General features: G+C 42.4%; 1 non-coding gene across 1 annotated transcript; it reads right to left on the bottom strand.

Annotated features, from left to right (window-relative positions):
* Nucleotides 1–23343: 23343 nt before the first annotated feature.
* On the bottom strand, nt 23344–23459 carry LOC123937733. The gene has a single exon (XR_006817532.1). It is a non-coding gene; the product is annotated as a U5 spliceosomal RNA (small nuclear RNA).
* Nucleotides 23460–25166: the final 1707 nt, after the last annotated feature.

Here is a 25166-nt window from a genome sequence, read left to right as displayed (position 1 = left end):
CCAAGAGCCAAGGGAATTTCCAAGGGTTCGCTCACGCTGGAATCTGTGATTTTTCTTCCTACGCTGTATGTTCACCATCAGTTTGGGGAGGCAGCTCCATCTCGGATCTTCCCTGCATCCCCAAGCTGCCTCTGCTGTGGTCACAGTGATTGTTAATATTGCAAGGCTGCGGCTGGGGGACGTTGAGGACAGGTAGAGAAAAGAGATCCTGCCCTAACGGGCTGTCTTCCGTCACCCATCCTGCCTTCTATATGTGGCAGTCTTTGTGGAAGGATTAACATATTTTAGGCAGTGCCAGAGTGAGGAACTAACATTTACTGAGTAGGGGCTATGGGCTACAGGTTTACAGATTTGTCTTAATCTTACCACATTTAAGACGTACTATCAGTGGGGCGCGTGGGTGGCTCCGTCGGTTGAGCGACCAACTCTCGATTTCAGCTCAGGTCCTGATCTCAGAATTGTGAGATCAAGTCCTATGTCAAGCCCTGCGGCAGGCTCTGTGCTCAGCAGGGAGTCTGCTGGTGATTCTCTCTCTCTCCCTCTGCCCCTCCCCTGCTCTCTCTCTCTCTCAAGTAAATGCATCTTTAAGTTAAAAAAAAAAAAAAAAAAAGAGGTTCTATCAGTTCCACTTTACAGATGAGAAAAAGGAGTTTCCATTTGGGGTCTAATTTAGATCTAAAATCATGTTGTTTTGGGGCACCTGGCAGGCTCAATTGGTGGACCATGCGGCTCTTGATCTTGGGGTCGTAAGTTTGAGCCCCACTTGGGTGTAGAGATTGCTTAAATAAAGTGAAATTAAATTAAATCAAATCATGTCCTTTCCACTACAAGGAGCTTTGAGGGAGTGGGGAAATAGGGCAAGATTACTGGCTTGTTTGGAGCGGTATACTCAGTAAATGGCACCACGACAATTCTTCACAGGGATTGGCATAAAATAGAATAATCCAACATAGTAGTTTATTGTATTTTATTTGTGGTTTTATTTATTTATCTTTTTTAAAAAATATTTTTAATTCATTTATTTGACAGACAGAGATCACAAGTAGGCAGAGAGGCAAAGAAAGAGAGGAGGAAGCAGGCTCTCTGCTGAGCAGAGAACCCTAAGTGGGGCTCGATCCCAGGACCCTGGGATCATGACCCAAGCCGAAGGCAGAGGCTTTAACCCACTGAACCACCCAGGCGCCCCTATCTTTTTTTTTTAAGGTACGCTCTTCAGGGGCACCTGGGTGGTTCAGTGGGTTAAAGCCTCTGCCTTCCGCTCGGGTCATGATCCCAGGGTCCTGGGATCGAGCCCCACGTCGGGCTCTCTGCTCAGCAGGAGATTCCTTCCCCCTCTCTCTCTCTGCTTGCCTCTCTGCCTGCTTGTGATCTCTGTCTGTCAAATAAATAAATAAAATCTTAAAAGATAAACCATCCTAACTTTTAAAATTGACTAATTCTTTCCTATAAATGACATTAAAATGTACCTGCAAAGCTGGCAAATAGAATTATAGGTAGAAATGGTTACAAAAAGTTCCATGAAACCAAGAAGTTCACAGAAAGGGAAAGGTAGTTTCTCATAATAAAAAATTATCAATGTCTTGACTGTGTGGAATAGAACAAGAACAAATTGTCACAGAGAATGCTAGGTTGTCTACCAGCAGTGTAAGATGATTCTTTAGAAATAGAAAAAGAAGATTTTTAAAAAGTGGCTATACTTGATTCTGGAAGGGAAAGAAAAAAAAATATGGCAAGAGTAACTATCTTACCTCTTCTTCTATCTGAACTGTGTTCTTAGAGATGACTTTGTGCCAGGACTGAGTTTAAAATAAGAAATTTGTCTTTTTCATTGTCATCAGATAAGTTCTACTTATCAATACAAAATTCCAGCTCTCTGGAAAAAGTTGAGTACTTACAAAGGAGCTTAACCTCTCTAGCAGTTCACTTGCATGAATATACTAAGTGTCACGAAATTTACTTTGAACTTATAAATCTGATTTTAGAAAACATTTCCATGTTAGATTTAGCTTTAATTTGTCCTACCTCTATACAAAAATCTCTTGGTTCCCTGAAGTTTTCCTAAGTTCCTTTGACCTATTTTTTAATAGTGCTTCTATTATTTTAATGTACATGGACAGCTTGGTGGAGGTCTGATATTCTGCAATTTTTAACAAGATTTTATTTATTCGTTTATTTGAGAAAGAGAGAGCGAGAGTATGAGAAGGGAGGTCAGAGGGAGAAGCAGACTCCCCACAGAGCCCAAGGCAGTTGCTTAACCAACTGAGCCACCCAGCACCCTGGGGTTCTGCATTTTTAACAAGCTCTCTTTTAACAAGTTGGCCCATGGACTGTACTCTGTGTGGCAAGATTTTAGATCACAGAATTCTTTTTTTTTTTAATATTTTATTTATTTGACAGAGAGAAATCACAAGTAGGCAGAGAGTCAGGCAGAGAGAGAGGAGGAAGCAGGCTCCCTGCTGAACATAGAGCCCGATGCGGGGCTCGATCCCAGGACCCTGGGATCATGACCTGAACCGAAGGCAGAGGCTTTAACCCACTGAGCCACCCAGGTGCCCCTAGATAACAGAATTCTTTATTTTTTTTTTACAGATTTTATTTTTATTTATTTGACAGATAGAAATCACAAGTAGGGAGAGAGGCAGGCAGAGAGAGAGAGAGGAGGAAGCAGGCTCCCTGCCAAGCAGAGAGCCTGATGCGGGGCTCGATCCCAGGACCCTGGGATCATGACCTGAGCGAAAGGCAGAGGCTTTAACCCACTGAACCACCCAGGCGCCCCAAGATCACAGAATTCTTAAAACCCAGTGAAACCAGGTCTCAAAAGCCTTCGTAAAGACTTTTCATAAAGGGACATTTAAGAATGAAAAGGACACAAATAGAAATTAACTTCAACCAGGACTTGTTGAGGCCTTGATCGTGGAAAAATATGGATGGGTTTTAAACAAAGGGGAGTTGGTCAGATTAGTTTATTATTACTCCTTTCCTATTAGGTAAGGACAAAATTTTAGTACTAGAGTCAATAATGAAGGTTAGAAGAAAGGAAGGCAGGGATGGGCACCGCCACCACCCCCAAGAGGAAGCCACCCTTAAAAGGATTTTAACCACCCTGGAAGCAGCCCTCCACCCTGTCCCATGTAACAGGTAGATGACACAAACCTGGTTGGATGACAGGCTCCTGGAGGCTTAATCAGAAAAAACAGCCCACCAACAAGCCCATAAAAACCCCTAGACTCAGAAACTCTGGTGGTCCCCTCCCTCTTTGGGAGCTTTTTACTATTATCACTCAATAAACTTTACTTTGCTACTCACCACTCTTCATCTGGTCTACCTCTTGTTCTTTGAAGCAGCATGACTGAGAACGGTGGGCACTAAAGGACAAGAAATCCTCAACATCAATGTTAACACCCAAGTCACCAGTGGGGAAAGAAGCCATAGAACACAGCAACAAAGCCCTGGCCAAGTCTTTATCTCTCCCTGTCTCCCACCCTCCCTCACAGCCATTTAATGTAAGTTGAGAAATTTCATCAAGCAAAGGATAGGAGATACAGTCTTCATTTAAGGTCTATATGATCTCAACGCTACAGACTCCCAGGCCTTCATGGTTTTGCAGAATAACTCAATCAATCAATCAATCAATCTTTAAAGAAGCTTTCTGGATTCTTCATCATTTGTTCTCTGATATTTCTAAGCTACAATTTCTTTGTAAAATGTAGTACAACCTTCTTATAGGGTCATCATGAGAAAAAAAAAAAAAAACACGATATAGTCTGGATGACTCACCTCAATGAGACTCGTTCGTGCACTCCTATTAGCCCAAGCATTTCCTCTGGCCTTCCATAACCCCAATGCATGCTTCGATCATGACACTGTATACTTTGTATTTATAAGGCTCTTTATTTTCTTGCTTAAACAAGCTCCTTGAAAAAGATAATGAAAGTAACCTTTACTGAGCACTTATTATGTGCCAGGCATCTTCTAAACACTTCATATCTCTACAACAGCCTTATGATATAGGTACTCCCCATTCTACAGATGAAGAAACCGAGATTCATATTATGGTAATTGCTGAAATTCATGGAGCTGGTTGGTGATAGGGCTGGTATTTGAGCCCAGGCAGTCGGGCTCTAGAACCCACATTCCACTCGAGTGGAAGCTTCCTTGGGTATTCCTCTCAGTAATTCTAACATAACACAGTGTGGTGTATAGTAGGCGTCCAATCTTGTTGGATTTCCCATTGGTGACATCATCAGGAGCCTGTCAGAAGCATAATAAATGGTTGCCAGGGTGCTCGGGTGGCTCAGTCAGTTAAGCATCTGATTCTTTTTTTTTTTTTTTTTAATTTTATTTATTTGACAGAAATCACAACTAGGCAGAGAGGCAGGCAGAGAGAGAGGAGGAAGCAGGCTCCCCGCAGAGCAGAGAGCCCGATGTGGGGCTCGATCCCAGGACCCCAGGATCATGACCTGAACCGAAGGCAGAGGCTTTAACCCACTGAGCCACCCAGGCGCCCCAAGCATCTGATTCTTGAGGGTCATGGGATCGAGTTCTGCATCTAGGCTCTGTGCCCAGAGCTCAGTGGGAAGTCGGCTTGAAGATTCTCACCCTCTGCCCCTCCCCCAACTCCTGCTCCCATGCTCTCGCTCTCTCTGTCCCAAATAAATAAATCTTTAAAAAAATGTATTACATGGTTGTAGAGTCTAGATCTCTGCTGGAAGTCTCAGGTTTATCCGTAATAGAAGTTTTCCACTTGTGCTCTCTCCACATCTTTAACTTCCCTTCACCCTTCAACCCATTTGAATCTAGCTTGGCCTCTGTCTCATTACTCCACACAAAGTGACCTTCTCAAGTCACTGCCGTCTTCCGTGTTACCATGTCTAATATATGCACTCTAGTCCCTGCTGACACTACTGCTCAGCAGCATTTCACCTGGGTCAGCCCTCTGGTTTCTCTGACACTGAACTGTTTTCTCTGATGTCTTCGTTCCCCCTCCAGTGTTCTCTGCTACTTCGTCATCCTCCGCGGGTCTCTGTATACCGGAGTTCCAACTGGATGTTGCATCAGGTAAACTGTCTTCATTGCTTCTCTCATTCCTTTTCTTCCTCCTTCATCCCTCCCCATTTAGCCTCATGACTTTAAATACCTTCTTGATGATGGCGATGGCTTCTAAACGTATATTGTCAGCCCAGGCCCTTCCCTCAGTGTGAAGGTCAGAACTTCCGCCATCTCCACTGGCATGTGTCATGGACATCTCCAGCTTCACATGTTCAGAACTGAACTGGATAGTAAGTTATAAGCAGAAAAAATAAACCCCACAAGCTGTGGAGACGGGGTGAGTTTCTGGCCAAAGGAAAGGTCTTGTCACATGACATTAACTACAAAGGGGAAACTAAGGGGTGAGGAAATTCATTATTAGTAACTTGCCCAAAATTAAAATATGGCTCCCAGTCGTGTGTGTGTGTGTGTGTAAGATTTGTTGAACTTATCTGTGAAGGAACTCAGGAACTGGCCAAGGTAAAGCCAGTTCAAAGACCCTTTGAAGAATAGAGATTTATAAAGTCTTCCGGGAAACACATTCTGAAATAAATGCCCTAGATGAGAGAGAAAACTGGTTGATGTCCTACAGGGCAGTAAGACTGGAGGTGTCTTTTCTGCTAGGGAGAAATTATTTGCTTCTCTATCAGACAAAAGTCTGCAAGTTATCATGTAACTTCATGTTAACTCTTCACCGAATCTGGACCTAATCAGTAGCAAATAGCATAGCAAAAGCCGTCCTTTCCCTAGAGAATTAAATCATCCTTGGGCAGGCCGGTTAAGACAGAACTCAAGTATGACGCTAACAAGATACACAGCCTTCTTCTTGCCTGTTTCCAAATTTTGGACAATTTTTCTTAACAAATGTCAGAGCACACAGTTTATAATGAACGGAGCTGGGGTGTTGACTCCAAAACTCATATCCTTCTACCATACTCCACTGCCCCGTGATATCTTTTGTTTGGGAGGATTGCTATAGAGATTTCCACGCTCTAGGGCTGACAACTGAGTATCTATTACCGGGACCAAGTGTTCTTATAACTTGAAAGATAAAATCTTGTTTCCAGATTTCCTTAAAGTCTATTCTCTTAGTCCCATTGAGTTCTCTGCTCCCAGAGACCTAGTAAACACTTTGGGGTTATGTCATTCATTTGCCACTTTATCCAGTGTTTTCTTAGTGTTATTTATATTTATGTACCTGTCCAGTCTCCTCATGTAGATTATAAGCCTCTGGGGCGCCTGGATGGCTCAGTTGTTAAGCGTCTGCCTATGGCTCAGGTCATGATCCTAGAGTCCTGAGATAGAGCCCCATGTTGGGCTCCTTGCTCAGTGGGAAGCCTGCTTCTCCCTCTTCCACTCCTCCTGCTCTGTTCCTTCTCTCGCTGTGTCTTTGTCAAATAAAATAAAATAAAATAAAATAAATCTTAAAAAAATAAATTATAAACCTCTCAGAAGGAGATAGGTTTGGTTTTTTGGTTTTGTTTTTGTTTTTTTGGAGATAGGTTTTCTTAAAAAAATTTTAAAAAAGGCTTGCTTTCCTAATACATTGCTATAGTAAGAGCTCCTTGACTATACTCTATAATGCTATGGATTAGCAGGTAATAAAGCCATACGCACATGACAAAATGAATGTTAAAAAAATGGATAAAGGGGGGCACCTGGGTGGCTCAGTGGGTTAAGCCGCTGCCTTCGGCTCAGGTCATGATCTCAGGGTCCTGGGATCGAATCCCGCATCGGGCTCTCTGCTCAGCAGGGAGCCTGCTTCCCTCTCTCTCTCTGCCTGCCTCTCTGCCTACTTGTGATCTCTCTCTGTCAAATAACTAAATAAAATCTTTAAAAAAAAAATGGATAAAGGGGCGCCTGGGTGGCTCAGTTGTTAAGCGTCTGCCTTCAGCTCAGGTCATAATGAGGGTCCAGGGATTTGGGCTCTCTGCTCAGCAGGAAGCCTGCTTCTCCCTCTCCCACTCCCCCGCTCATGTTCCCTGTCTCACTGTGTCTCTCTCTGTCAAATAATAAATAAAATCTTTTAAAAAAATGGATTAAGGAGACATATTGTAAAGTAAAATAATATGGAAAAACTTAATGGAAAGGAAGAATCTGGAATTCAACCAGAAGGAGGACTAGGATTTGTACTGATATACTAAGGCCGTACTTAGCCTCAAGGAGAATTCCTATGAGTGGGAATTTCCAATGATGAGTGCTGCACAAATTATTGTTTCGTGAGCAAATAATTTATTCATCACCAATTTATATTGAGTGTCTATTATGTGCTAATCATTGGGGATACAGCTATGCATAAATCAGACGTGACCCTAACCTTCATGGAGATTACAGTGTACTGGGAAAAACTGATATTGATTGCACCACAGAGAATTAAATTACTATTGGGGAGTTATACTTAAATAGAAAGTTTACTTGAAAAAATAACATCCAATCATACATCTCACCAGGACTCCTCAAAACTGTCAAGGTTATCAAAAATAAGGCAAGTCTGAGAAACTGTCACAGCCTAAGGAGATATGATGACTGAATGTAATGTGGTATTCTGCATATGATGCTGGAACAGAGAAAGGACGTTAGGTAAAAACTAAAAAAATCTAAATAAACTACAGACTTTAGTTAATAATAACATATCCAGGGGCGCCTGGGTGGCTCAGTGGGTGAAAGCCTCTGCCTTCGGCTCAGGTCATGGTCCCAGAGCCCTGGGATCGAGCCCCGCATTGGGCTCTCTGCCTGCCTCTCTGCCTACTTGTGATCTCTGTCTGTCAAATAAATAAAATCTTAAAAAAATAATAATAACATATGGAAAGTAATGAACACATAATGGTTCATTAATTCTAACAAATGCACCATTTTATTTTATTTTTTATTAACAAATAATGTATTATTTGTTTCAGGGGTACAGGTCTGTGAATCATCAGGCTTACACATTTCACAGCACTCACCATAGCACATACCCTCCTCAGTGTCCGTCACCCAGCCACCCTCTCCCTACCCCCCACCCCCCAGCAGCCCTCAGTTTGTTTCCTGAAAATGCACCATTTTAATATAAGATTATCAAAATCACACTATGACAGCACAGGCGTGAGTTGTGTCTTTCCATAATATCAGGTTAATTTAATCATAAAGCAAGGTTACCATAACTGTAGAGCAGGTTCAGGATTTCAAACTCAAATGACATTTCACTACGCCTTTAACTTGGCTTCAGGGGCTCCTGGCTGACTCAGTCAGTAGAGCATGCGACGCTTGACCTTGGGGTTGTAAGTTCAAGCCCCACACTGGGTGTAGAGATTACTTTAAAAAATAAATAAATAAAAGTGAAATAAAACAAATATCCTTAACTTGGCTTCATCCATGTCAGACAAAGCAAACACAGTACAAAGTTGCCCAACAACAAGATGCAAGAGATGGGAAGTTAACCAAGTGCCGAGTCAGTCCGTGAGCACACAGCTGAGACGAGGACTCAGTCCGGTTGGGGTCAGCTCTGGGCACACGCTGCTTACGATGTTCAAGTAGTGAAGAATGTTACATTCGGCCATCAGCTGGGCAGAGCCTGTGGTGGCAGTTGCCTTTTTCATGTGGTCAGACCTGAGAGGGTCAGTGTCTGAAGTCTGACAGATTGCTGCGGAAGTCTCCCATTTGAAGCAGTTTTATCAGTCTTGGGGCTCTGCAGGCCTCTTCTGGTTCTGCCAGTTATCGGTTCTGGGTGTCGTCAGCCCATGCTGGCTTCAGCGATATCTGGTCTTGGCTGCGCCATCCTCGGCTGCTTAACTCACTGCTTGACATGTGTGACTCCATCTTGCTCTCCACACAGATGTTAACAAGAGGGGAAACTGTGTGTGTGTTGAGGTATTAAAAAAACAATACTCAGCCAAAAGAGTCTGAAGATCTGATTGGCTTCATAAAGGGACTCATGAATCGGGCAGCACCCCATCTGGCAAGGAGAGAGGAGCTCTGAAGGGGGGTTGTGCAAAATGGAAGGTTTTCATAGGAAGGAGGGTGGGGTAAGAAAATTATTAGTAAAAGAAAAGAAAGGATTGTTCAGGCAAGATCACCTTCTCTTTAGGGATGGGGGGAAGAAGACAGGGGGTCTTAGATGACCTCATTGTCCTTTGTGGGGTGGAAAGGGCCACCATATGACAGCTTACCTCGCTGTACTTACCAGAAAATTCCTGACTGACAGGTTAAGACTATATTATTTCTGTGGGAAGTTGAAACTGCAGTTTGGTTTAGGATTAAGCCTGGTTTGGTAACTTGGCCCTCAAGTGATGCCATTTGGGCCTGTGGTTTTCTTTTTAACTGGAGAGAAAGTATATGGGAACTGTGTACTATCTGCTCAATTTTTTTATAAATCTTAAACTTTTCTTTAAAAAAAAAAAAGGTCTTGGGATGCATGGGTGGCTCAGTTGGTTAAGCAGCTGCCTTCGGCTCAGGTCATGATCCCAGCGTCCTGGGATGGAGTCCCACATCGGGCTCCTTGCTCGGCAGGGAGCCTGCTTCTCCCTCTGACTCTGCCTGCCACTCCGTTTGCCTGTGCTCGCTCTCCATTCTCTCTCTCGCTCTCTGACAAATAAATAAATAAAATCTTTATAAAAAAAAATAAAATAAGGTCTAGAAGTTAAAAAAAAAAAACCACAACTTTTCACTGTCAATAAAAACAAATTATCTGAGATAAACACCAAGAAGGCAAAAAACCAAGTGTTTGTTGTTAGGGTCTATAAAGGTCACAAGCAAATGTTTTCCTGAAGAAATCACATGCAGGCTGAGACTTGACGTTTGAAAAGGAGTTGGCTAAGAGGAAGTCAGGATCCTTGTAGGCAGAGGCCACAGGGAATTCTAAGACTGTGAGAAAGTTAAAAGTGAGGTGAGTGTGGCTGCAGCAAGAGCCCTAAACATTAATGATAAGATGGGGCTGTGACTGCCCTCAACAGACCTTGGATACCAAATTAGTAATTTTAAAATTTATTCTAAAGACAAAGAAGCACCACGCACTTGATAACCAATATTGTCAACACTAGTCTGCAAAGCTCTGCTAAGCATTGGCCCTCTAGCAATGAAGAAAACAAAACCCCTCCCTCGTGAGGCCGCCAGTGGCTGCGCGTGGGGGTGGGGAATGAAAAAGGAAAGAAGACAGGAAAGGGAACAGAAGACTAAAAGGCATTCGGGTTTACTCTGAGATGAAGGCTTTTGAGCCAAGGAATAATTTGACCTTTGTGCATTATTTATAGACCCTCACTTAGGCTGCTACACTTCCTTAGCGTTCATTCCCCCACATCAGCCCAAGTGACCTTTTGCAAACACAGTCAGATCAGCTCCTTCTCCTGCTTTAAACCCCCTATTAGTTTCTGCCTGCATAGAGACAAATCCAAATTCCTAACACACTTAAAGAAACTAAGCACTTAAACACAAAAGAAATCTCAGCAAAATGTATCTATCTGAAAAGTAAAAATTTTTTTTTCAAATACATTTTACCTACAGTCATTGGGGAAGGGTTGTGGGGCGTGGGTAATTTTCTCTCCAGGTTAAACCAGGTCCCAGAGGAATTTTCAACATCAGTCTGCAATGACCTGAATGGGCAAACCAGTGTTCTTTATCTAGTCTATCAAAAGCCTTATCTCTAAACTGTGGAAAATGGGGGGAAAGTTTTTATTGTATCCTGAAACTGTATATCACAAATGCACAAATAAATAGGTTTGTGAAACATCCTCTTTATTTCTTCCACCTTCTACCCTTCTACCTACCCAAACCCTACTTTGGGGAGATTTTCTCCAACAAATTTGATCTTTCAATTTGATTTGGTAGGTTTTATATCTGAGCAACTTTTTTTTTTTAAGATTTTATTTATTTTTTTGACACAGAGAGACACAGCGATAGAGAGGACACAAGCAGGGGGAGTGGGAAAGGGAGAAGCAGGCCTCCTGCTGAGCTGGGAGCCGGATGTGGGGCTCGATCCCTGGATCCTGGGATCATGACCTGAGCCAAAGCCAGACACTTAACAACGGAGCCACCCAGGCGCCCCTATCTGAGCAACTTTTGCTGTAATCTTTCTAGGTTACACAATCCAGTGAAAATGATAAGTGAGTATATTTCATTTGTACAACCTAATGCAGACTTAATTTCAGTATGCAAATACTTGTTTTTGGAGTGCTTTAAAATTTTTAATTAATGGAATTCTGGGAAGTTATTAAAAAGAACCAGATGGGGCACCTGGGTGGCTCAGTCAGTTAAGTGTCCAACCCTTGATTTCGGCTCAGATCATGATCTCAGGGATATGAGATTGGGACCCGCAATGGGCTCCTGCTCAGTACAGAGTCTCCTTGGGATTCTCTCTCCCTTTCCTTCAATCTCTGCCTCCCCCGCCCTTTCTCTGTCTCTCCCTCCCTCCCTCTCTCTCTCTCTCTCTCTCTCTCTCAAAAATAAATACATAGGGGCGTCTGGGTGGCTCAGTGGTTTAAGCCGCTGCCTTCGGCTCGGGTCATGATCTCAGGGTCCTGGGATAGAGTCCCACATCAGGCTCTCTGCTCGGCAGGGAGCCTGCTTCCCTCTCACTCTCTCTGCCTGACTCTTGCCTAGTTGTGATCTCTCTCTGTCATATAAATAAACAAAATCTTTAAAAAAAATAAATACATAAATAAAATCTCATTTTAAAAAGAGAACCAGGGGTGCCTGGGTAGGTCAGTCGTTAAGCATCTGCCTTTGGCTCAGGTCATGATCCCTGGGTCCTGGGATCAAGCCCCACTTTGGGTTTCCTGCTCAACCGAGAGCCTGCTTCTCCCTCTCCCACTCCCCCTGCTTGTGTTCCCTCTCTTGGTGTGTCTCTCTCTGTCAAATAAATAGATGAAAACCTTTAAAAAAAGAGAAAAAAACCAGATAGTTCTGCATAAAATAACAGTTTCAAGATATATTATTAAAGGGGGGAAAAAGTTAAAAAAAAAAAAGGAAAAAAGTTTCAGGGTAATACAAAGTAATTTTATTTAAAAATGTTCATTCTGGGGTACCTGGGTGGCTCAGTCAGTTAAGCATCTGCCTTCAGCTTGGGTCATGATCACAGGGTCCTGGGATCAAGTTCCATATCTGGCTCCCTGCGCAGTGGGGAGACTACTTCTCCCTCTGCCCCTCCTCTCTGCTTGTGCTCTCTCTGTATCACACAAAAATAAATAAATAAACTCTTTTAAAAAAATGTTTATTCTGTATTAACTAAGTATGTAACTATTGACACTACTTATTCTCAAGCACAAGTAATAATAGAAGATCCTAGTTTCCAGGTGCACATTTCTGAAATGTTTGATATTTTCTACAACCTTGTGGTTTTTTTCTTAAAAATTTCATTTACATATTTATTTGAGAGAGAGAGGTAAGCACGCATGTGAGCAGGGAAGATACTATTAATTATTTGGTGGCAGACAGCGTAAGAGGAAAATGACTTAATTTTTTACAGGTTTCCAATCAGCCTTCTGGCCATGTCTATTTCACGGTGAAGAAAGGGACAAACAGGTGCATTTTCCATACAAAGATTGCTGCTCAGAAAAACAATGAAGCAGCATAACACCCAGGCTAGTGGGTCTCAGCCAGGGCAATTTTCTCCCCAGGTAGGGTTGCCAGATTTAACAAGTAAAAACGCAGGATACAGCAAATATTACACAGGACATACTTATAAAAAACTATTTGTTGTTTATCCGAAATTCAGATTTAACTGGGTCACTGTATGAGACAACCATATCCATAGGAGACATTTGTCAGTCTCTGCAGCGACAACTCGGGGTAGGGGTGTGTGCTACTGGCATCTAGTGGGGAGAGATCAGGATGCGGCTCACACCGCAGAATGCAAGGACAGTGCCTCCACAGTGAGGAATTATTCAGCCCCAACGTCGGTACCAAAACCGAGAAACTGATCTAGGCTAACTGACATGTAAGGTATTTGCTGGGTTGAATGTGTTTCAATTTATAAAATAACAGAACTCATTATGATTTTAAAAATTCTGGGACACCTGGATGGCTCAGTCCGTTAAGCGTCTGCCTTCAGCTCAGGTCATAATCCCAGAGTCATGGGATTGAGTCCCACATCAGGTGCCTTGCTCATGGGGGAGCCTGGTTCTCACTCTGCCTGCTGCTCTCCCTGCTTGTGCACTCTCTCTCTCTCTCTCTCTCTGATAAATAAATGAATAAAATCTTTTAAAAAAACAAAAACAAAAAACAACCAAAAAACTCAAACAGCAAGAAAAGTACTATTTGAAAGCAGAGGTCTCCTGTCAGCCTACTTCCTAAATCACCACAAATAGTTTAAATGTTATTTTTCTATACCAATATATGCCCTTTTTAAAAAATTAAAAAGTGGCTCATACTCTGTGTTATTTTTTAAAATAATTTTTTCTTTCTTTTATTAAAGATTTTACTAATTTGTGAGAGAGAGTATGAGAGTGGGGAGGATCAGAGGGAGAAGCAGACTCCCCAGTGAGCAGGGAGCTTGATGCAGGGGACTGATCTCAGACTCCAGGATTGTGACCCGCACTGAAGGCAGTCATTTAACTGGGCCACCCAGGCACCCTCTGTGTTCTGTTCTGAAACCCGCTTTTTTAAAATGGCACAATGTGCCTAAGATATCTTTTTATATCAATATATACTTTGTCTCTTTTATTTTAGTTTTTGAAGATTTTTATTTGAGAGAGAGACAGCACAAGAGAAAGCAAGCCCAAGCAGGGGGAGGGGCAGAAGGACAGGGGCTCCCTGTCCCATGCGGGGCTCCATCCCAGGACCCCAGGATCATGATCTGAGCTGAAGGCAGACGCTTAACAGACTGAGCCACCCAGGCGCCCCTATTTTGTCTCTTTTAGAAACTATTCCTGTGACTGTGTCTAAAACCAATTTCCTTTTGATGGGCACTTGGGCATTTCCAGTTCTTTTTGCAATTGCAAATTGGTGCTACAATTACCATCCATATACATAACACATTATACATATATTTGAAGATATTTGCAAATATTTCTGTAGAGTAAATTCTTAGAGATGGAGTTGCTGGGACAAAGGATAAGTACAATGAAATCTCTGAGAGTCGGAGACAAATGACCCTCCCAAGAAGTGATACCCGTTTACACAGCACTTAGAGTGGAAGAGACTGCTTAGTGTCCCCCTGCCCCCAGATTGAAAAAGCAATATAATACCAGCAAATACACATATTTGAAAGCCAAGGAAAAGCTCTCACTGGGGCCTCAGCTCTCTTTCTGCTCTTCTGTGTTCCTCTGCATCTGAAGGAGGCTGGCCTTCGCCAGCTGCAGTTCCCAGGCTTCCCGGAAGCTGGTGTCTGACCGGGTTTGGGCAGTGGAAAGCCCCGGCAAGACACTGCAGCGGTGAGGAAGTGAGAAGTCTGGCATTTTCCCCCACTCTCCGTCCCGAGAAGTGTGTTCGCCAGGCCAGTGATCTCCCCCTTTGCTCCACCTCTGGCTGGACTCCTGCCCAACAGGCTCACTGTGGAAGTTCTAGCACCTGTTGGACACCCTTAGCTCTTTGGCTGCCCTGGTCGGCTTCTCAGCTCTTCCGCCACCCCTGTGAACAACGCCTTGTCTCCAACTCCCTCTGTTTTAAATACTTAGAAATGGATTTTGTTTTCTGATAGGACCTGATTGCTACCCTCATCACCTCACCATCCCAGCATTATTTTCTCGGCATATTTTATTCCAAATCCTCACATATTTTGACATTGTCCCAACCGTGTAACTTAATATTTTGTTTCTTCTGTTTCCTTCATTTTTTTTAAAGCAAATTTTTTCTAAAGATTTTGTCTATTTATTTGACAGAGATTGAGAGAGAGAGAGAGAGCAAGAGCAAGCAGAAGCAGGTGGAATGGCAGGCAGAGGGAGAGGGAGAAGCCGGACTCGGGGCTCGATCCCAGGACCCTGGGATCATGACCTGAGCCGAAGGCTGCTGCTTAACCAACTGAGCCACCCAGGAGCCCCTTCGTTTCCTGCATTTGACATTATATCATCAAATACAACAGTAACATATTTTTGAGTACTTTTGCTAATTAAACTTAATGGCTGCAGAGTATCTTTTCTTGTTGGTGTACCATGAATCATTAACCTAATCATTTAAAGTGTTTGTAGTATAAAATTGTTAGCCATGAGAACTGAAACTTGCTTACTTTCTTGTCCCTGGGCTAAAGAGTTCTGGGATCAGACAGAAATAACTTAGCTATTTGTGCTGTGAAATTCTTGTTCTTGAAAGATACCGCTATGAACCAAGTAAAACAGGTTACTAATCAAGATTAACATCTTGCTCATTAATACGTGTTTTAATACCCTCACCCTGCTATGCTTACTAATCCTAAACTATTAATTATAAATTCTGCTTATTCCCAACCAGTTTCCTGTCCTCCCAGACCTGTTTAAGTCATCTAACCTGGGCCTAAAACCCTATAAATATCTTTTCCCAATTACTAAGATTCTGTCAAGGTGCTTCTCCCTCTCCCTGCAGGATTCTAATAAACGTGCCTTTGCCTGATCAGCAAATTTTTCTGGTGGTCTTTTGGGAGGTTAATGATTGACAGCAATAATCTATATCAAGGATTATCATGAACAGTGAATGAAATCAAGTATTTGAAAGCCTCTCCAAATAATAATGTGCTTTCCCATGCATGGCAGACTGCCTCTAAGATGGCCCTAATTATCACTTCCCTCCTTTTCCCTTTTCTGGAAACATCAAGATCTAATGTGACGTGAGAAACTTGGAGCAGAAAGGCAACAGACGGACATTTAATGAACGTTCAATATGTGTCAGGCACTTCTGTGAGCTCATTTTGTCCTCGCATGAGTTTTGCCAAGACAGCATCATTATTCTGATTGTCCAGGCAAAGAGAGGTAGGCTGAGGGAGGTTGGAGGATTGGCTTGAGATCTGGTTCTAAATGGCAAAGCCAGCATTCCACCCGGGTCTGTCTGACTCAGCCTGTACTTTCCCTCGTGTTACGACTTTACTTCCCAGACTTGTATTGTTTTTATTGCAATTATAGAAGGTGAAGCTGAGATTTCAGGGCAGGAGGCTGTTGGGCTCCTTTAGAGAACCCCCACAGGGGAAAATAACATTCTGGAGCAGCCCTGATCAAATAGAAATATAACGCAAGACACATATGTAATTTAAAACTTTCTAGTAGCTGCACTGAAAATAGTAAAGAGAAAGAAGTGAAATGACCTCTTTAAACTTTTCATTTTAAAGTAATTACAGAGTCACAGGAAGTTGCAAAAATAATACAGAGGGGTCCTGTGTTCTCCTTCCTACTTTCCTCTAATGAGAGTATTTTATGTAATTATAATATAAGATTGAAGCGAGGAGATTGACATTGGTACAATCCACAGACCTTATTCAGATTTCATCAGATTTACATGCAGACAGAGACACTTGGGTGGCTCAGTGGACTAAGCATCTGCCTTTGGCTCAGGTCATGATCCCAGGGTCCTGGGATGGAGCCCAGGTAGGGTTCCCTGCTCAGCGGGGAGCCTGTTTCTCCAAACTCTGCCTCTCACCCTACTTATCCCACCACTTGTGTTCTCTCTCTCAAACAAATAAAAATAAAATCTTTTTAAAATTCATGTTTTATTTTTTAATTTTTAAAAATATTTATTTATTTGAGCAAGAGAGAGTGAGAGAGAAAGCATGAGCACAAACAGGGGCAGGTCGGGGCAGAGGGAGAGGGAGAAGCAGACTCCCCACTGAGCAGGAAGCCCTGACCCAGGGCCTCTGGGATCATGACCTGAGCCAAAGGCAGGTGCTTAACCAATGGAGCCACCCATGCACCCCTGAAAACAGAATCTTAAAAAAAAAAAAAAAAAAAGATTTACATGCAGACAGAAGTGTCCCATGTCAACAAAGATTTCCTTTGTGGTACCCCTTTATACTCGGCAAGCCATGACCTCACGTCCCATTCTTAGCACTGGGTCACATCGAATCCACTCTCCAAGTGTGTACCTCCATCAGCTGGCAATGTCACATAGATGAAATCATGCTGTGTCGTAGTTTCCCAGGGCTGCTATAACAAATTGCTACAAACTGGGTGGTTTAAAACAATGGAAATTTATTTTCCCACAGTGACTCCAAAATCAAGGTGTCAGCAGGGCGGGGCTCTCTCTGAAAGGCCTTCAGGGAAAGCTCCAGTCCGGGTCTCTTTTAGCCTCTGGTGGTTGCCAGCCTCTTTGGCTTGTGGCCAGATTACTCCAAACCTCTGCCTCAGTCTCCACGTTGCCTTCTCCTCCATGTGTCTTTTATAAGAACACATGTCAGTGGATTTAGGATACACCCAGATAATCCAGGATAATCTCACTATTTCAAGATCCTTAATTTTATGACATCTACAAAGGCCTTGAGACAGGAAGATGCCTGCCAAGTGTGGCTGGGGTTCAGCGAGGGAGGGTGAGAAAAGGAGGACATGTAGTAGATGTTAGTGGAGAACACTAGGAGAAAATGCAAAAATCAGAATACCAGTTAATAACTTAATTGTGTCCTGAAGTCAACAGTGTGGGGGCGAATATTATTACTATTAAGTTGTTTTGTGAGCATGCACTCAGTGTCAGGAAAGCTTAAATGATTTTGACATCTATGCTAAGTCATGGAGAATCCAGTGAACTGTCCTAAATCTAGGATTCTAGAAATCTAGTTTCTACCTGCTGCATCCAGTGTCTCAATCCTCTCTGGACAGCATGAGATAAAGCCAATTCTCCCCCCTTCATTTTCTTCCTTTCTAGATTACAGGTGGACCAGCTTCTTCGGGAAACAGCTTCTTTCTTCTGAGCAGAGTACAGGTATCTACGTTTTCTCTTTATCCCAATCAACATGCATGATTTGGTTAAGGTTTGATTGTGTGACCATCTCAAGTCTGATTAGACTGTGGTGTGGACTCTGTTGGTGGTTTTGTTTGTCTGTTTTTCTGAGAGAATTCATCACTGCTTATTTAGGACATTGTTGGTAGAAAGCCAAGCCCATACTTAACAGGGTGCCAGGCCCAGCCTGATGCCATGCACTTCACCTTTAGTCCTCTTTTGCTCCAGTCCCAGCTGGTTTGCTCTTCTGGTTTACCTGACTTTCTTTCCTGCATCTCTGTTCCTGCTTCTTCATGTTTCATGGGAGAACCAGTCTCTCCTCCTCCTGGAATGACACGTTAGCCATGACCTTAAGGTAACTGGTCTCTAGACTTTGAACTCTTTCCTTATGAACTACCCATGCTTCTTGTCCTGCAAGACATCCTGGGCTGCCTTCTGGAAGCTTTGCTCTAGCTAGAAGCAATTTCTCTTCCAAACTCGAAAAGCTCTTACTGTCTGTTCTTTAACTAAAGCAGGGTTTTATTTCCCCAGCTCAGTTGGAAGCTGGTGAAGATCAAAACCTAGTTTATACTTCTTTACCGCCTCCTACCCCCCCAACCCCACCCTTGTGCCCTAAACAGAGGAGGTGCTTAGTAAATATCTATAGAATAAAATAGCTTTAGGGTTAGAAAGTGACTTTTTAGTATAAACTGGTAGCGATTCTATTAGGAGAAAAATCACCATTGCCAGTTGTATCATTTTGTGAAAGGATTTCAAACACTTCTCAAAATAACTCAAATAAACAAACACCTAGACAAAGAAAAAATCACTTCTATTCTCTACAGCTATATTTCTGAAAGATCAGGCTTATTAAGGCATACTATGCATTCTGTAAAATTTGCCCATTAAAGTTGCTCATGTCTATGGATTTTGAGTTTATACTTTTTGAATTGTGTAGCCATTCACCATAGCCAAGATGTAACCATTGACATCACCCCCCAAATTCCCTTTTGCCCTTTTGAAGTCAGTCCCCTTCCCTAACCAGCAGCCCCTGGCAAGAACCGATCCCATTGTGTCTCTTGCCTTCCCTAGAATGTTATACAAATGGAATCATAAGGTAAGTGGACTTTTTGTATCTGGCTTTTTTCACTTGGCATAATGCTCTCCAGATTCATCCATACAGTTGCCTTATAGCTAGTTCCTATTCTTCCAATAGTTACTGGAAGAGTCCAGAATATGCCACTTAATGTGGCATAAATATTTTTAGAAAAAGGGGTGCTTGGCTGGCTCAGATAGTGGAGCACGTCACTCTTGGTCTCAAAGCTTGATTTGAGCCCCACATTAGATGTAGGGGTTACTTAAAAATAAAAGCTTAAGGGGCGTCTGGATGGCTCAGTCAGTTAAGCATCTGACTCTTGGTTTCAGCTCAGGTTGTGATCTCATGGGTCATGGGATCCAGCCCGGTGTAGGCTCCATACTCAACAGGGAATCTGCCTGAGAGTTCTCTCTCTATCCCTCTCCCTCTGCCCCTTCCTCCACTCACTCACTCTCTCTCTCTCTCAAATAAATGTTTAAAAAATAAAATCTTTAAAAAGATTTTTAGAAGGCATTTGAGTTCCTGAAATCTCTCACCTCCTAAAAGCAGAGTCTCTCATAAGAGGTAAGAAATAACCTCAATTGTCATAAATCCCCTCCCTGGGATCAACCACTAACAAAGACTCTTGTCACTTATCCCAGAAGGTGAGAGGTCTCCACACCGTTTCACAGGCATTGTAACAAAACCCTAACACCTCCCATCTCTTCTCCTGAGGCCCATTTGTCTTCCCATAAGTACTCTTCCCCAACCTTCCCTGAAGAAGTCATTAGTTTTCCCATAAGTGTCCTTCTCCTCCCCTGCCTTTTTCAGGATGGTGTCCAAGCCACAAATTCTAACAGCCCCTTTCTGTCACATTTTATTGTGTACACTTCTATATACCTTAACAAAAACAATGATTAAATTTGATCTTTTGCTAATCTGTCTTTGTTAGTCTAATTTGCAGGGCCCCAATCACTTAAACCGAGAGAGTAAAGGCTAAGTTTTAGTTCCCTGACACGATTATTCCATTGTATGGGTGGATCAAAATTTGCTTATTCATTTAGCAGTTGGACTTTTGGATTGTTCCCAGTTTGGGGACACTTTCCTACAGGGTCTTTGCAAGGATGGCATGTGTTTTCAGTTCTCTCGTATAGTACTGTTAAACAAAATCCAGTCAAGTGAATTTGAAAATCTAACTGGCTTTATTAATCAGTTCTTGAATTGGGCACCATCCCCCTCCAGCAGGTAGAGGGGACACTCTGAGGAGGTGTACAAAATGGAATGTTTTATAGGAAGAAGGGTGGGGCAAGGAAGTTATTAGCAAAAGGAAAGAAAAGGTTGTTTCAGATAAGATCACCTTCCCTTAGGGGGAAGAGCGGGAATCTTATCATGCAGATTACCTCATCCTCATCTTTTTTTGGAAGGGGGGGGTGGGTGAAGAGGGCCCATGTGACAGATTACCTCATTGATGTTGATCAGAAAATTCCTGACTGACCAGTTAAGACTCCCATTTACGGGGAGGACGAAACTTGGCTTAAGTGATGCCATTTTGGCCCTGTGGTTTTCTTTTTAACAATTGGAAACCTGGATTATATGCTAAATGTCTCTATAGGAAACTACAGAGACCGACTCCAATGCGCATTTCCACCAGTAATATATGAGAATTCCATTTGCTTATCCTTCTTCTCAATACTTAACATTGCCAGCTCTCACTTTTAGCCATTCTCGTATGTTAAGTGATTATCTGAAGACAAATAAGGAGAAGGGACAGTTTTACTCATCTAAGAAACATTTATTAATAAAACCAGTGCCTGGTTTTAGCTTTGGCTGGGTTGATACACTCTGTCAGATGTTTGATTTTGTGGACTTGGGGGGGGAATGTTATATTGAGTTCCTTATCTCCAGGTTCTTATAGTTGAGAAAGACGCAGGAGAGAAAAGAGGTACGAGTATACTTTCTTCATGGCACTTTGGGAGCACAGATTGGGAGCTTTTTGCTTCTCTGTGGGAGGAAGGAAAAGGCAGCCAGAAGCTGTCTTTTAAGGTAAGTCCCTTTTCCCCTAAATTGATAACTGAGTTTTGTAGGTTCAAATGTCAGTATTGGGTCATGAGTACTTTGAAGATTTACTTACTTATTTTGAGAGAGGGGTTGGTGGGAGGTATAGATGGAGAGGGAGAGAGTGTGTTAAGCAGACTCCACACTGAGCTTGAAACCTGCCATGGGGCTTGATCTCAAGACCCTGAGATCAGAACCTGAGCTGAAACCAAGAGTCAAACGGCTTAACCAACTGCACCACCCAGCTGCCCGGGGGCTGGAGTTTTTTTAAAATGCAATAGAATATCGTAAGGGCTTCCCTAGCCTTCCCTTTTAAGCCTATCTTAATATGAACAATTTTATATATTCTGGATATATATTTTCTGAAGACTGGAGATTTCAAGAGATGTGGAAAGAGCACCAGACTGGCTGGAAATCTGAGCCTCTGGATCCTCGTTCCAGCTGTACCCTAACTTGAGTGCAGACCTGCGCAAGCCAAATACTTGCAGGCCTATCTTCTTTCATCTATAAAATAAGAGCTTGGACCCCTAAGATCTCTTCCAGTTGTAAGATTTTTGTGGTCTGCATAGCATCCGGAAGGAGAATTCTGGGAGGAAGAACAATAACAAAGGCCGGAGTAAAGAGATAGAATGCAGGGAAGGGCAACAGATAGGGGCACCAAAGAAAATCCAACTAGAGACTGGTGTGTGAAACCAGCCGTGGGCTAGAATACAATACACAGAGGAGGTGAGAGAGAGATTTCCAACAAGAAGGCCAGGGGTCCAGGAGCATATCTTTGTTCCTTCAACAAATAATTAATTATTGAGAAGGGAATATTTTAGGGGAGATTCAGAGAGGCAGGCTAGCATTTAGCATGAGGGAAGTCTGTGATGGGTACTGAATTGGGGGTACTGATATACGTAAGGGGTGTCCTCATTTTGAAAGATTGCAAAAACCAAGCTGAGATCCCCCAGCCATTCATTTCATAAACTCTTGTTGAACAAGGACCGTGTTATAGGCACTGGAGATAAAGAACAATTTCCCTTCTGCAGCTTAAGTTCTAGTAAGGAAAAAAAATAAATAAGGCAAATAAAATGCATAGCATGCTAGTTAGTGATGAATGCTAATACGAAAAACAGCAGGGAAGGACAGTGGGATTGGATGCAAAGGGGAGGAAACTGTAATTCTAAAAACTTGGTAAATGAGAAGATGACATCTGAATCAGGAGGGGCAGGAATGAGCAGCATGGATAGAGGGTACCGGACAGTGTTTCCAAAGAGGAACGGCAAGTAGAACAAGGAACCACAACTGGGCTTCAAGGAGGCCAGTGGCGCTGAAGGGAAGAGGAACGAGGGGAGAGTACTTCAAAGTATGTTCTGGGCTCTGGAAAGGGCAGGAGGGAGCCCAGCTCATTTTGGAGTTCCCTTGTTCACCTCCCTTCCTTCTCTCAGCATTTAGGGGGCATCTGTGTGCCTCAAGCTGCAGATACTGTAGTGGATAAGACATTGCGTTCCAGTTGTCAACACCAGAACACAAGGTCAGGGTCCTGCTGGAAGCTAGGATAGTTGGATGATCCTGCATTGGATAGAGCTAGACCAGGCCTCAGATCCCTGGCTTCAGACAACACCAGTCTACACATAAGCCAGTATGGCTCAAGGCTACTGGTGGGTTTCCACAGAGGGCAAAAGAGAACCATAGAGAAGAAACCAGGGACACCTGTACATTGAACTTAAAATGTATATAATTGTACTAGGAAAAACTGCACATGATTTGAAATTTCAAACAGAATAAAAAGCACCCTAAGCTTCTAAGCTGCTGAGAATTTATTTTTTAATTTTTTAAAGATTATTTATTTATTTGACAGAGAGATCATAAGTAGTCAGAGAGGCAGGCAGATAGAGAGGGGGAAGCAGGCTCCCCGCTGAGCAGAGAGCCGGATGTGGGGCTCTATCCCAGGCCCCTGGGATCATGACTGGAGCCAAAGGCAGAGGCTTTAACTCAGTGAGCCACCCAGGTGCCCTGATGCTGAGAATTTTAGACATCACAGTTCAACCTCTTCATTTTACAGGGAAAACTCAAGAGAAGTGATTTATTAAAGAGACAGAGGGAAGGAGAAATAGTTTTCTAACCTACCTGACCTGTGCTCACTCACTTCTTTTTTTTTTTTTTTTTTTTAAGATTTTATTTATTTATTTGACAGACAGAGATCAGGCAGAGAGGCAGGCGGGGGTGGGAGGGGGAAGCTGGCTCCCTGCTGAGTAGAGAGCCCGATGTGGGGCTCAATCCCAGGACCCTGGGATCATGACCTGAGCCAAAGGCAGAGGCTTTAACCCACTGAGCCACCCAGGTGCCCCTGTGCTTACTAATCTTTCTTTTCTTTTCTCTTTTTCCTTCCTGCCTTCCTCTATCTCTCTCTCTCTTTTTGTAAACTTGATGAAACAAGGACCCCCAAAATTGGTTTAAGACTCAAAGTCATTCCTTTCCACAGAAATCTTTAGTAAAAGGCAAAATATTTATATGATCTGAAGAGAAACCAGAGTATCCAGTGTTTCCCCCCCCGCCCTTTTTTTTAAACTCTCACTAAAAGTTTCAGAATAAGGACGCCTCAGTGGCTCAGTCAGTTGAGCCACTGCCTTTGGCTCAGGTCATGATCTCAGGGTCCTGGGATTGAGTCCCAAATCGGGCTCCTTGCTTGGCCGGGAGCCTCCTTCTCTCTCTGCCTCTGCCTGCCACTCTGCTTGCTTGTGCGCTTGCTCGCTCGCTCGCTCTTTCTATCTGACAAGTAAATAAATAAATAAATAAAATCTTTTTTAGAAAAAAGTTTCAGAATAAAAGTAGAGAGAAACTAGAGCAGTGTTGTCTTTTAAGTTCACTTGAACTAAATGCAAAATAGAAACTGGGCTAAGTCACAGAATGCAAACTTCAGTGGGATCAATTACATGGGGAAGAGATTCCCAGAAGTGTGAATAGTGACAGGTACTACTGAAAATGCAAACAGTGGGAGAAACACCCAAAATGTTAGTCTTTGACACACCAATGTCTTCCCTTTGGCTGGTGACAGCAAAAGAGTGGAAGCAAAATCTTTTAACATCATATTGGAGAAGTTGTACCCCAGTTTGCAGTCACAAACCTTGAGTTTATGTAACATGTAAAGCAGATAATTGAACTTTAGTATAATATTCATGTGGGTTCAGCCAAACTAAGGTCTGTTCTAGAGGGAAAAAAAAATGAAACATGGTTAGGAATAAAAAGCATATGAAAGCACAAAAACATTATATCAAACTTTTGAAGTAAATCTCCAGAGAAAATGTTATTAAGAACATGTGATAATTAAAATTGAAAAATTAATGAATTAAATATATAGGAAAGAATCCATATTCTCAAAATAAGAAAACCAGAACTCATTCACATGTCAAAGTCTTTGTCTTGCAGAAGATCTTAAATTTTGGATGCAGCAAATTATACTGTCTCTTGAAAAACAATTAAGAATTCAAGTTCATAGCACTAGCTTCCCCCCAAGGAAATTTTCTATTGATTTGTAACTTGGCCTTGAATTTGACCTGTGCCCTTCATGTCATGATAATTTAGGTCACTCTGAATATGCCATCTCTTGAACAAGGGCCTCTGCTAATTTTAAATGAATGCAGCTGCCAATTTGCCATTCTTCTTTTTGCATCACAATATGTGGGAATAAATTCACAATTAATAAAACATTTCCAGCAATAAAAAACATTTCCAGGAAGCCATCAGACTGAGGAAATGAAGGACATGTATCTAGTAAGTTTAAGATGAGATGTTGTTTCATTTTCGCCCTTTTGGATATAAAAAAAGAGAAAGAAAATAGTTGATGCCTTTGAGGGCTTTGACAGAGGCCAGAATTGTTCCCTGAGCTACAGCATCTAAAAAAGCCATGCAACTCACATTAGATTTTAGTTAAAAAGAAAAAAAAAAGAAATAAAAAAAGAATAAATGTAGACAAATTTGTAGCAGATTGAAAGTTTTTTCTTGTCCTTTCTCTCCTCTTCCTCTTTCTTCCTTTCCTTCTTTTCTCTCATTCCTTTTGCTCTTTCTTTCTTTCCCTCCTTCCCTTCCTTCCTTCCTTCTTACTTTCCCTCCCTCTCTTCCTCTCCTCTCTGTCTCTTTCTTTCTCCCTCCGTCCTTCCATTTCTTCATTTCTTTCTCTTTGGTTCAATGAAAATGAATACCTCTCAAGTTTCATTCAGGGGAGTGCTTGCATTCAATATTAAGT

The sequence above is a fragment of the Meles meles genome, chromosome 2 (assembly GCF_922984935.1).
Source record: "Meles meles chromosome 2, mMelMel3.1 paternal haplotype, whole genome shotgun sequence".
Classification (NCBI taxonomy): domain Eukaryota; kingdom Metazoa; phylum Chordata; class Mammalia; order Carnivora; family Mustelidae; genus Meles; species Meles meles.
Note: the sequence above shows the minus strand (reverse complement) of the source record. Positions and strands in the feature narration are given on the sequence as shown.